General features: G+C 43.0%; 1 long non-coding RNA gene across 1 annotated transcript; it reads right to left on the reverse strand.

Annotated features, from left to right (window-relative positions):
- Window positions 1-1,872: 1,872 nt before the first annotated feature.
- On the reverse strand, window positions 1,873-11,564 carry LOC144890745 (uncharacterized). Its single transcript, XR_013622511.1, has 2 exons — window positions 11,258-11,564; window positions 1,873-3,003 (listed from the first exon to the last, which is right to left on the reverse strand). It is a non-coding gene; the product is annotated as an uncharacterized LOC144890745 (long non-coding RNA).
- Between the last annotated feature and the right edge of the window lie 330 nt (window positions 11,565-11,894).

Here is an 11,894-nt window from a genome sequence, read left to right on the forward strand (position 1 = left end):
AGCATCAGTGCATTGACGTTCCATTTATTAGAATATACGGCTACAAAATGCTCCGCGGTAACTGAAAAAAAAACCACTCTCTGCATGAAAATATACATGGTATCTCTCTAAACTATACGACAGGCTTTTTCAAAGTCCACGCCACAGCAAGTTTGTAAAAAAAGTGAGGCAAAAGAACCGATGACAAAAGAACGAGGAATAAAAGATGTGGTCAAGCAGCAAGCAATTCATTTGCCAAGTGCAAGACATTGGCTGAGATATACACAAAATACATACATCCCTTCAGTAGCACAGCTTCACATGCACAATTGTTGCCTTGCAGGAGGAGGTCCTTTCCTTGTGTGCGCGCAGGAATCCGGCTCAATCTGCGACTCGTACCTTAAAACCGCGCTCCGCGTAGTGCGGCGCACACCTGCTCTTCGACAGCATACATGGTAGCCTCAGTCCGCTACCTGCTGTTTTACCAGTATTATGTATAGGCAATCTATGCAACGACAAAATAATTCCTATATCGACGGAAATGTCCCAAAACCAAGAGTTCATTCTCCTGTGCTTGATGTAAGAAAATCTTCAAAGCTGCATTATGCAGTAGGGCTACTTACCAGCCACTTCCATAGTAATTACTGCATCTGTGTGCTGCTCCTTGTTTTGTTCACATCACAGTCCAAGATTAATCAAAAACTACCTCTCAAGCTCAGCATATCAGCACACGGTGCTCTTGGAATAGGAAGAGCACACCGGCATTAACAATGTATCCCATGGTGTCTGCTGATGCAAATATTTTGTCGTCGTTTGAAGAACAGTGGTACCTTTAAAGAAACGCCGCATGCATCAAATGATATCGTGAATTATATCGAAAATCACCCGATGCAATTCGGTTGTGGGAATGTTTACCTGTGGAATGGTTAAAAAAAAACGTCTCTGACATGAACAAAGACACGCAGGAGCTATTGCAAGCATGGGGAAAATCAAGAATAAAATAAAATAAATAACCTGCTCAAAGAAAGCGTCACGACTGAAGATCAAACGATCCTGATTACGCAGCAAAGCTGCCACGTCCTTCAGCCTTGCCCTTCCTTCAGAGAGCTTTGCGGCCTCATGGGGTTTTGGTGAATGGATTGCACCGAGCAAGTGCTACATCTGTCTTGGCAGAGAACGATCTCGAGGTAGGGAAAAGAACGGCGGAGGGAGAGCGGAGATGGCTCAAGGTTCCAGAAGCATCAGGGACACTTGCTCTTTTGTCGGTAATGCGAGGGGCATGGCCTCCAAGTTGCCTTGGACTAGAATTCAGAATATTATGCAAATTTCATGTATGAGGCACCAGACGGCTCTTGAACCCAAAGGGATGACTCGCCGATATCTAAAAAAAAATAAAAAAAATAACCGTTCTGTGGCTTGGAAATTGAAATAAAACTCAGCATTAACTTTCAAAAAGATTGTTGAAATGGAATTTAATTTATAAGAAGAAACCTTTTTCTGGGAGTTTTACGTGGACTTGGGAATTGATAGGGTCCGATTGAAGGTACGAGCCTGGAATTGCTGGAGTGCGTACGACCACGTTTGCTGTGTGCAGCAAAACGTGAGGAATTTGAAATTTGTAAAAGTGCTACGAGTGATGCAACTTTAGAAAATAGAAAAGTTTCCCAACGGCGATTTGTATCCATTTCCCCGGTGGGGAATGGAGTTGCATGTTCTTCTTGTTCCGGACAAATTGCGCTTTTGTCGACAACTGTAAACACGACGCATTTTAGAATTTTTTTCCTTTCCATCACATCCCTCCAAGTTTAATTTGTGCTCACATTGAATTGAAGTCACCGTGTTATTCTGCACATAAACATTTCAGTCTGGCGGACTTGAAGGGGCACACGGAAGCCGGGAGCAAGATTTATGGACCTCGCAGGTCATTCAAGGCTGTCTTGATGAAAAGTGAACAAAACGTTTGAGACAGGCGGAGGGTGTGTGTGGAGACAAAAATAAATTCCCTTTGTTTGGATATACTGGCAAAAAATTAAATTAAGACACAAGCTGACCTGAATAATTGTGCTGTTTTCATCCATTTTTTAGAGGATGTATTCAACCGATAACAATGATGGCGTCAATGCTTCAGACGCGTTAGAACATTTCCAATCAGCAGAAAAGTGGTTGGATTCTTGGGATAATGATCGAGTAGGAAAATTTGGAAGTCGTACTTGGCCAAAGCTGCACCATTGGACCCCAAACTGAGCGTTCAAATGTTGCCGACCCCTTTTCCGCAAGCATCGAGACACTTCTGCAGAAGCTCATGAATTCCACTTCTGCAGAAGCTCATGAATTCCACTTCTGCAGAAGCTCATGAATTCCACTTCTGCAGAAGCTCATGAACTCCACTTCTGCAGAAGCTCATGAAATCCACTTCTGCAGAAGCTCATGAATTCCACCAATTGTATAATGATGTTAATTTTTGACATCGATATCAATCAAATTGTGCCACCTGGGTCAACATCATTGATCCGCATTCAATCAGAGCAAAGCATCTCATCGAATGCAGTTTGAAATGTATGGCACGCCAAAACCCCACCTGTACACAAAGATGAGTGACTTGATAAGTTAAGGTGAAATGACATCTTTCCAAAACACAACAGTCAAACCCCAAGGTGTGTCGTCTTCAGTATGTTCGTTTGCTACTCAGAAGTCGACGGCCCAGCGATTAGCACCCTTAGCTGTATAGTCGAGATCACCTGGACCGTAAAAACGTTGTTCCTGTACTTGTTCCACCTGGCCACTTGCTTCTCCTTGGACACGAAAGGAATGTATGGAGATCCGTGTTTCGTGTTGCTGCTCAGGAAGAGCAACGGTAATAACCCTTTCACGGTCGTGTCTTTGGTGTGTCCGCTCACCCTGGGTGGGCCAAAAGCGTATAGAGCGCGTGAGGGTCAAAGGAGATGCAGGAGACTCGTCGTTAGCTGCTCTGCAGTGATTTTGAGAATCGTGGTTGCAATCCCAGCACCACACCACTGTGGCTTCCTGTGGGAAAATGAAGAGGTAAAGTTCAGGGATAATCTATAAACTGCAAATTACAAATAAAAAATATTGTAAACCTTATGAAACTGGAACGGTACTCGGTAGAACGCATACCTCCGCCAGGCTGAACAGTTGTTTTTTTTGTATACAAGATCGAGGCTCGTGTAAGAGCTAACATCAATCACAAAAAAAAAACAGTAGGAGGTGTGGGTGGTGGGAAAGGTATAAAACACATGGACATTGCTAGAACTTCCAGGAAGGAAAGAAGTCGGGATTTCAAAAAAAAGTGGATCTGGGGTGAATTAGCAGGGGTAGAAAAGATCAAGGTTTTGGATGGGGGAAGATAAGTATCCCACTGATAGTTTTACGTTTTGTATCCCACTGATAGGCCCGATCTGAATTCGGACCTGAACCAAAATTGAATCCGCTTGTTCTTGTCACCACTCCAACTCTTCCACCTAGTTTTGCCATACGTCATCCACCACTTTTTGAAATACCATGTTATACTGTATATCGTTTTTGGCCCCATCTCTCAATGGTGAAGAATCACTTAAAATTCTAGGATCCTGATCTTCATCAAAATCTAACGAATTCTTCCTCGCCACACACCCAACCTCTCCACCAAATTACGTCTGACCCCATCCACATTTTATTTGCGATATCCTGCCCACAGACAAACAGATTTGGGTGAAAACATAATCTCTGTCCACTTCGGTGGTGAAGGTAATGATTCCATAATTTCATGGAAATTTAGTCAATGAACAGTTCTCAAGCTAAGAGAGGACGTAATTGGATGGAAAGCAACAATGGTGGAGTGGAGGACATTTCATTGCGGTGAGTAAGGTTGAGTAGAAAGTACAAGTAAGAAGACAACTACACTACATCCGCGATTCAAATTCAGGATAACTTCAAAAGTGAAATTTCAGCTCATCCCTGGGCCTTCTCCAAAACCAGGAGATCAACACCTCGATGCTCTCTTACTTGTATTTTGTACTACTCACCAACGCTTCCATGACGTCTTCCAAACCAGACAAACAATTCCTATCAGATTATATTACATGAGGTCAACATTTTATTCTTTCATCCAACCATCGTCTTTGTCGTGGGTGCAGTCTCTGCAAATCCGGTGTCAACATCGATCGCAATTCTAAGTTTACAACTGTAGGTAGAGGCCGACTTTGAATTCTCCATAATTCCAACTTTTTCAACAATCAGCTTCAACGAATGGGGGGCAAAATGGATACAGAAGAAAATTCACAGGAGGGGAAATGGAAAATTTGGATTGAGGGATTGGTTGGGTTAACGAGGGCAGAAAAGATGATGGTTTTTGATTGGGCATGGTCTGAGATGGTGTTGAGCAGCCGTTTGAAGACCTGGAAGGAAGAATGAGATTGAAGAGAATGTGGAAGTTGTTTTCATAAGCAGGAGAAAAAGCGGAACAAATGAATGGATGTGAACAGTGATCCTGGATTTATGTAGTTTCACTAGAAGGGGTTTGATGGTGGACCGTGTGGGTGACCTGCAGAAACCTGGAGGTAGGGACAAGGCACGGAAAGAGCAGAGAGAGCAAAACCCAAAAGGAGGCGGTAGAGGACAGAGAGACAACCGAAGTGATAGACCCATAGACGGAAAGCAACAATGGTGGAGTGGAGGACATTTCATTGCGGTGAGTAAGGCTGAGTAGAAAGTACAATTAAGAAGACAACCACACTACAGCGTGAGAGAATCCAATAATCTTGAAGGCCTCGGTTTCCATGGCATCAACCTGAGCAAGATGTGAGGCAGGGGAGCCAGCCCAGAGGGGAGAGCAGTACTCCATCAAGCTGCCTATGAATACCTTGTAGGTGGATAGGAGATCAGGTTTCCAAAGGAAGGGCTTTTTCGCTGCTGACTTTGGACTTTGGGTGATAATCGATATGTAAGCAGACATCACAGTGCCAGGTAACTGTAGGTGTGGCTAACAGTGTTTTAGGTTGTATTTGTGGGGGGAAATGATAAATTGAATTGGAATTTAGTGAGGCCTCATATATAATACTATGTTCGGTTTTGGTGACATGTGAGGAAGGGAATAGCTGCAATAGAGACAGTACAGCAGAGGGCTACTGTATTTATGCCGGGGATAGTTAGACGGAGCTATGAGGAGTGGCTGAAGGAGACAAGACTTTATACATCAGAGAGGCGATTATTAGGAGATCTGATAGAGAGGTATAAGATAATGAAGGGTGTAGACAAGATAGATATAGTGCAGTTTATCAGCAGAGTGGAGAGTGATAGGACCAGGGACCACAGCTCGAGGGTAACGAAGACAAGAGTTAGGACAGTAGTAAGGCAGAGGTCTTCCAGTCGGAGAGTGGTTCATGAATAGAACTGTCTCTCCTGGAAAGCTAGTGCTCCATTTACTTGGACGAAACATTTTGAAATTCTAAAAGGTCAAGTGCAACATTTTCTACATGGGCGAATTCCTATTTCTGATGTTTATGTTGAGAGGAACCAGAAGTACGACTGACGTCAGTAGAAGCACCACATGGAGCATGAGTTTTATATCGGGCCGCGGATGCAACTTATGGTTGTCTTCATTTATTGCAGGTATGCCACAGCGAAGGATTCACTTGGCTGTATGTCCTTCTCCAACTGATGGAACAGCCGAATCTTCATCGACAGGCCCAACATAATTACAATGCACGCGGCGGGGCAGCAACTCACGGACACCCTCGAGAAACCCCAAATGTCCAGCAACATCAGGCACAGGCCACACAAACAAGAAAACAATGTCACCGCTGACAAATAATCCAAACAAGTCGCCAGGAGACTCATGAATATGACGGATGCCGCTCAACATCGAGAAGCTCGCTAAAGTTTGCCTCCAGAGTGTCAAGAGGAAATTTGGCATGACGAGAAGCCTGTGCCACACTTGGACTTAAATATCATTGGAGCCAAGTTGCCCGCAAATCAGTCGGTCAAATGCTAGTGCTCCAGGCCCAAAGAGCACAGCTGCATTGGTTAGCGTGTCAACACGACCTACATGAGAGTGGTGCAGTACACCAGTGTCTGATGGCCAAGCGACGTGTTCACTGCTTCGCACTAATATGGATAGGTAAAGTAGTTGGTGGAACAATCAGCTGACCACCATTCGGCATTTGTTGTGTCTCCAGCAAAATAAGAATTCCAAATGTGCCTGATCTAGTTTATTCTCCCTTTTATCAAAAACGTATTGACGAAGAAAAAACATGGACAGACATGCAATGTGGTTGTGAAGTGCAACATACTCTCTTTTGATAAATCCGTCAGCGAAGCGATGGGTAGGCGCTGCTAGTTTATTGTAAAACGGGATAAAGGGAAAACAACAGAACACCTGTCACAATCACATCTCCACAGTGCGATTTCCAAAAAGACCAACAATGGAGTCGATAATTGGACTCGGTTTGCTTTGACAAGTTATTCAATCTAAAGCTTCCCTGATGCCAGCCATGCAATCATTCCATTGGAATCTTTTCCTGATGGGCCATTTCCAACCACTCCGGTGACCTTTACGAGGACAAGGCTCATATTAGTGATAAAGAGTCCAGTTTAGAGGCATTTCATCCAAAAGATGCAATTGAAATCTTCAAGATAATGTGTTTGTTGAAACCAAACTCTTGGGGTCATCTATCTTATTGAGGTAGACACTGACATGGCAGAGAATATTAATTGGTTTTAAGAAGTTGTCTTGATCTAAGAAATTCATTGCAATTGTTTATGATGTTTGGTGTTTGGTTTTCCACACAATATTGTATTGATGTATGAATAAGTAGTGAACTCGAACTCCAAACCTCCACCTGTTCTCGCTTTGTTTATTCACCTGGATTCAATATTCCTTTCCATTGTTAACTTTTGTTGTATTGTCAGAGCAGCGTCCAGTTTTGCTATTTTTTTTTATCTGGTAAGCCAATGTTAAGTAAATATCGGATGTTTTCCTAAACCCTTCCCAAACAGATGTCTGCTTGCTGTTTTGCATGAAAAGGTGGTCAAACCAAATATTGCAATTTCATGCATTAAGTATGTAAAAAAAAAATAATTAATTTTGGTTTCTTTAATAAAACAAGATCGTTATAGCACCTTTTATTTGTCAAAATATGCCAATGGGACAATAGCAATGTTTATTTTCAAGGTGGCCGAAGACTTTTGCACCTTACTGTACCGGTATATGTACGTGTGCGTTGCATATTAGAGCTACTGCACTTTGAATCCTGTGTCTGAGGCCAACAGGTTTGAGGATGATTTCCGAATTGAAATTTTGTGTTGATTACGAAAAACGATTTCTTAATTGCCACAGCTGCTGATTTTTTGGTGAAAAATGCCATTTTAAATTTTTTTCACCCAAAATTTTCAAGAAATCATTGTTGGACTTCTTTGGACTTGTACTTGAAAGGTTGTTGCACTCCGCAAAGAGAGTAGACTTTGTATGTGACACAAACAAAAGCCCATCAATCAAATATATTGAGCGGGACATGAGAGGATCAGCGTGTACAGACATTGACTTCATCATCTCTGATCTTGATCAAAAGCATCCAAGGAATTTCAACTAAGGAAAATTCAAGACAACCCTCTTAAACTTCCTTGTTAAGGAATGGCAGAGATCACCATACCTCGAGCAGATCCAAGGGTAAACATTGATTGTGGGACTGGATGACAAGACGTACTGTTAACAGGTAAAAGAAGGCGGTACTGCCATGGAAGAGGTACCCAACCGAGCCGGCAACCACGCAGAGGCCGACGCTCGACCTACATGGCTTGTAAAGCACATGTGTGAAATTTTCCAAGATGGAAATATCATTATCCGATCTTCAGACACAGATGTTCTCGTCATTCTTCTCACACATGCGCACAACATTCCTGCTCACCTGTAGCTTGATGCTGGCATTAGCACAAGCAATTACAGAAGGTGCATACATGTATCTAAACTGGCTGAAAATATGGGATCAGAGTTGTGTGGCGTCGTTCCAGGATTGCACACCTTCATATGATGTGACGAGACATCCAGTTTTACGCACAAGGATAAAGATAAAGTTTCATCCATTGGCGTTGTTGGAGAAACACCACAAATTAGGAAAGCTGTTGCCAAACTGGGACAGTCTCCAACCATATCCCCAGGTTTGTTTGCAAATCTAGAGGCCTTTGGCTGTACCTTGTATAGGAAATCGAAGCAGACGTCAGTGAATAAAGGCAGACACATCATTCTCCAACAGCATTTCACACCAAAGTGCCAATTTAAGCCTCTGGAGAAAAATCGAGGGATCAGATCCCAGTTCTCTCTGAGAAAGTGAAGCGAACTAACATGGTTGCTTCTATGTAGAAGAAAGAGCAACAAAAACATCCGATCCCCATATGCTTGGGAGTCAGAGGAGAATGGATGGATACTGAAGAATGGCCAATATGCCATTAAATGATTTGACGGCAGACAGGCTCCAGAAGATCATCAGATTGACAAGGACACAGACGAAGAGACGAGTGATGACGAAGATAATGAGATGGCTCAATACTCTTCTTCCTCTGATGAAGCAGACAGTGATATTGACTGAGAAGTGACATTCTCCAGTGTATTTGACAAGGAAATGAATGAATGAATGATCGTTTTAAGGCCATTTTCCCCGCTAGAGCGGGGGTTAGCCCTGCGGGCCCCATGACAGTCATGGTTCCCTGCTTGAGGCAATGTTTTTATGGCCGGATGCCCTTCCTGACGCCAACCCTGAGTCGCCTCTTCGATGCGCAGGGATACGGTGTACCTATTCTAAATCGGGGTGCACACTGTGATCATTCATCCCAGCAAGCTGGTACTCAATTTGCTGACCTCGGAAGGATGACAGGCTTGAGTAAACCCCCCTGGCGTTAATTCAGCGATCGACTGGGATTCGAACTCAGGATCCTAGGATCCCAAGCCGGCACCCTAACCGCTAAGCCAACACCAGGCTCCTTTATTTGACAAGGACATTAACGATAATATGTGTGATGCCGAGGATGATGAGACAGCTGAATACTCCTCTGATGAGACAGCCACCGATCTGGACTGAGAAGTGGAATTTGTAAATAAAATTTAGTCATTATAACAGAATTGTGTCATCGGCTAGGACGACCTGGCTTGGCATGTACCATATCAAATACAATGTCAGTTTGTGTGTTTGTACAGATGTCTGTCCCACTTAATAAGGGCAGGTTTTAAAGGGCAATCTTTTAAAATGAATGTTTGTTCACTACGGTCTATTTTTGAGGATAAAACAAACTCGAAAAACATTTTCCACAAAAGAGTAATTATGTCTCTTCTAGTGGAATTGTAGACGGTGGCTTGCAAACCGAGCCTCAAGGGCGGTGTACAGAGCGTTTTTTAAAAATAACAATAAATACAAGGTGTGGGGAGGTTAAATTTGCTGCACATGGTGTGCAACACATGCACAGTAAAACGAGTGTTCATTTACATCAATATGATGTCTAATAAATAGAGATATAAGCACAACTGACACTAGGCCGAGGCTTCAGACTTTGGCATGTTCACGAGGCTGCACCGTCGAATAAACCGTTCCAAACCGTCATTTTTGATGGACTTTTATTGAAGTAATTACATTTAACATGAGCTCGTTTCATATTATAACGAGAACATCACTCGGTAGAGAGCATACCTCCACCAGGTGTGAACAGTTTACGTTTCGTATCCACTGATCGGTCAATCTGGAACCGGACCTAAACCAAAATCTAATCTGTTTGTTCCGAACCAACTCATCCACATTTTTTGCTGTAAGTCCTCCATAACTTTTTTAAATAACATGCTTTTTGATCGGACTATATATTGGTTTTAGTCCTATCACTCAATGGTGAAGAATCACTTTAAAAAAATCTAGTATCCGGATCTGGATCCTAATCTTCACCAAATTCCAATCATTTTGTCCACTAATTTTTTTTTGTCCAAACCTGTCCACCAAATTTCGTCTGAATCCGTCCACAACGTTTCGAGATATCCTGCTCACAGACTAACAGACAAACAGACAAACAGACAGGGGTGAAACCATAACCTCTACAACACCTTCATTGGTGGAGGTAACTATATGCAATAAAGGTTTAAAAAAAAACTGTTTTGCACAGCTGGACTTGGTTGCCAGATTGCCAGACAAATTGAGGCAAGATGTTGAGGATATTGTAAAAGAACAGGCCAATAACAACATCCCAAAAGCAAGCAAAAAAAAGAAGTCTAAATGCGTGCCAGAAGAGGCCGTAAACCTTGCAGACAGAAGAAGATAGAAGAAAACCAACGAGGCATCAAGAGAGGACCTTGATTGGCTAAATGTCGACTTCCAACGACAAGGTAGGAGGGACAAAGAGAAATGTTTCAAAGAGGCATGAATAGAGATAGAAAGTGACAACAGAGCGGGGAAAACAAGAGATCTTTTAAAATAGATCATATAGACCACAGGAAGGTTTAGTTATCGGATTGGGGTCATTAAGAGTAGAACAAGAAAATATTTGACAGAAGATTCCCATCCAGGTTTTGATAGATTTTTGTTGACTATCAAATTCCTCCATGTTCTTTACATAAAGCTAACCTAAGAAACGCATTCATAACGCACCTTTACTCATCAGCGTTAATTTTCGTTACTTTGACTTCATTAATAGACCAATGGAAGCGGTGTATTGGGGGCACGTCTGCTCTGTATGGCTGGAAGTTCAACTTTCCCATCCAGTTTTTGATATTGTGTTGTCTTTGCCATCCAGCTCTAACTGATAATTTAAAATCAATACAAATTTGTGCTCAGTTCCTCTTGATTTACAAGTGTTGGGTTCTGACTTCTGATTAGCAATATATATTCAGTCAGTGCACAAAATATATTTGGCCGACCTCCCCCACCATGTCCCCCCAGCACCATCCATCCCATCCCCCCTCCACCATTTCCCCATCAGCCCATTGCCCCACAGCCCCCGATCCACCATCACCACCACTAACCCACACCCTCCATTCACCCCTTCCCTCACTTCTGGAGAAATCAGGCATGGTCAAATAGGCCTATGCCTCTGCAGCGATGTGTGGTGAGGCGCGCAAAGTGCACCGATCCATGCTAGTGTGTATATAATATATATATATATATATATATATATATATATATATATATATAAAATAAAATACATTTGGTATTACAAGCTGAAAAAGAAATATGAACAATGCTGCATACTTTTAAGGAGATTAATTGGTTTTAAGAAGCTGGCCAGCAAAGAAATAACAAGGATCAGACTCTACCGTTGTATCCCCAGGCGTTGGAGAGCGGATGGCCCAGGCTGGACGGGCCCAACGCCTGGGCCTCAAACCCATCGTCGATAAACTCTTCTGGCCCGGTGAGTCCTTCGTTGGGAATGACCGCCGCTGTGGTGGCCACGTCCACGGGGCTGCAAACTTCGCCTTCCTTGTCCTCGTGCATCTGGGCGTACACGCTGGCCCCTGGGCATCGCCGGCTGTGCCAGTGCAGTACACGCATCACCACACCAATTGTCACATGACACCACGTTCACGCTTAATTTTGCCATCTTACACCAAATTCCCCAAATAAACGGCCTCATCCCCAAACTCCACGCCCGTTATATTTGCATGGCTCAGCCTCAGCTGAGGTAACTCTCAAGGTAACCACTAAATAATAACCACATGTTGTATTACCCACATTACAGCAGATTTGTACAAATGAAAATTGGACAATTTAGAAAAGTTGTCAGAAATTGAAGACCTTCTGCAACCTTTGTGTGCTATCATGAGAAACTGTGATCAACAATTGCTTTGCAAACCCCCGTTAATGCAACGTGATATGCACAACTTGAAGGTTACCAAGGCACCATCACATCACATTCTTACCCGAGTCTCAACACCCTGGGACATTTTCCCTGGG

The sequence above is a fragment of the Myxine glutinosa genome, chromosome 2, assembly GCF_964187855.1.
Source record: "Myxine glutinosa chromosome 2, kmMyxGlut1.1, whole genome shotgun sequence".
Taxonomy (NCBI): domain Eukaryota; kingdom Metazoa; phylum Chordata; class Myxini; order Myxiniformes; family Myxinidae; genus Myxine; species Myxine glutinosa.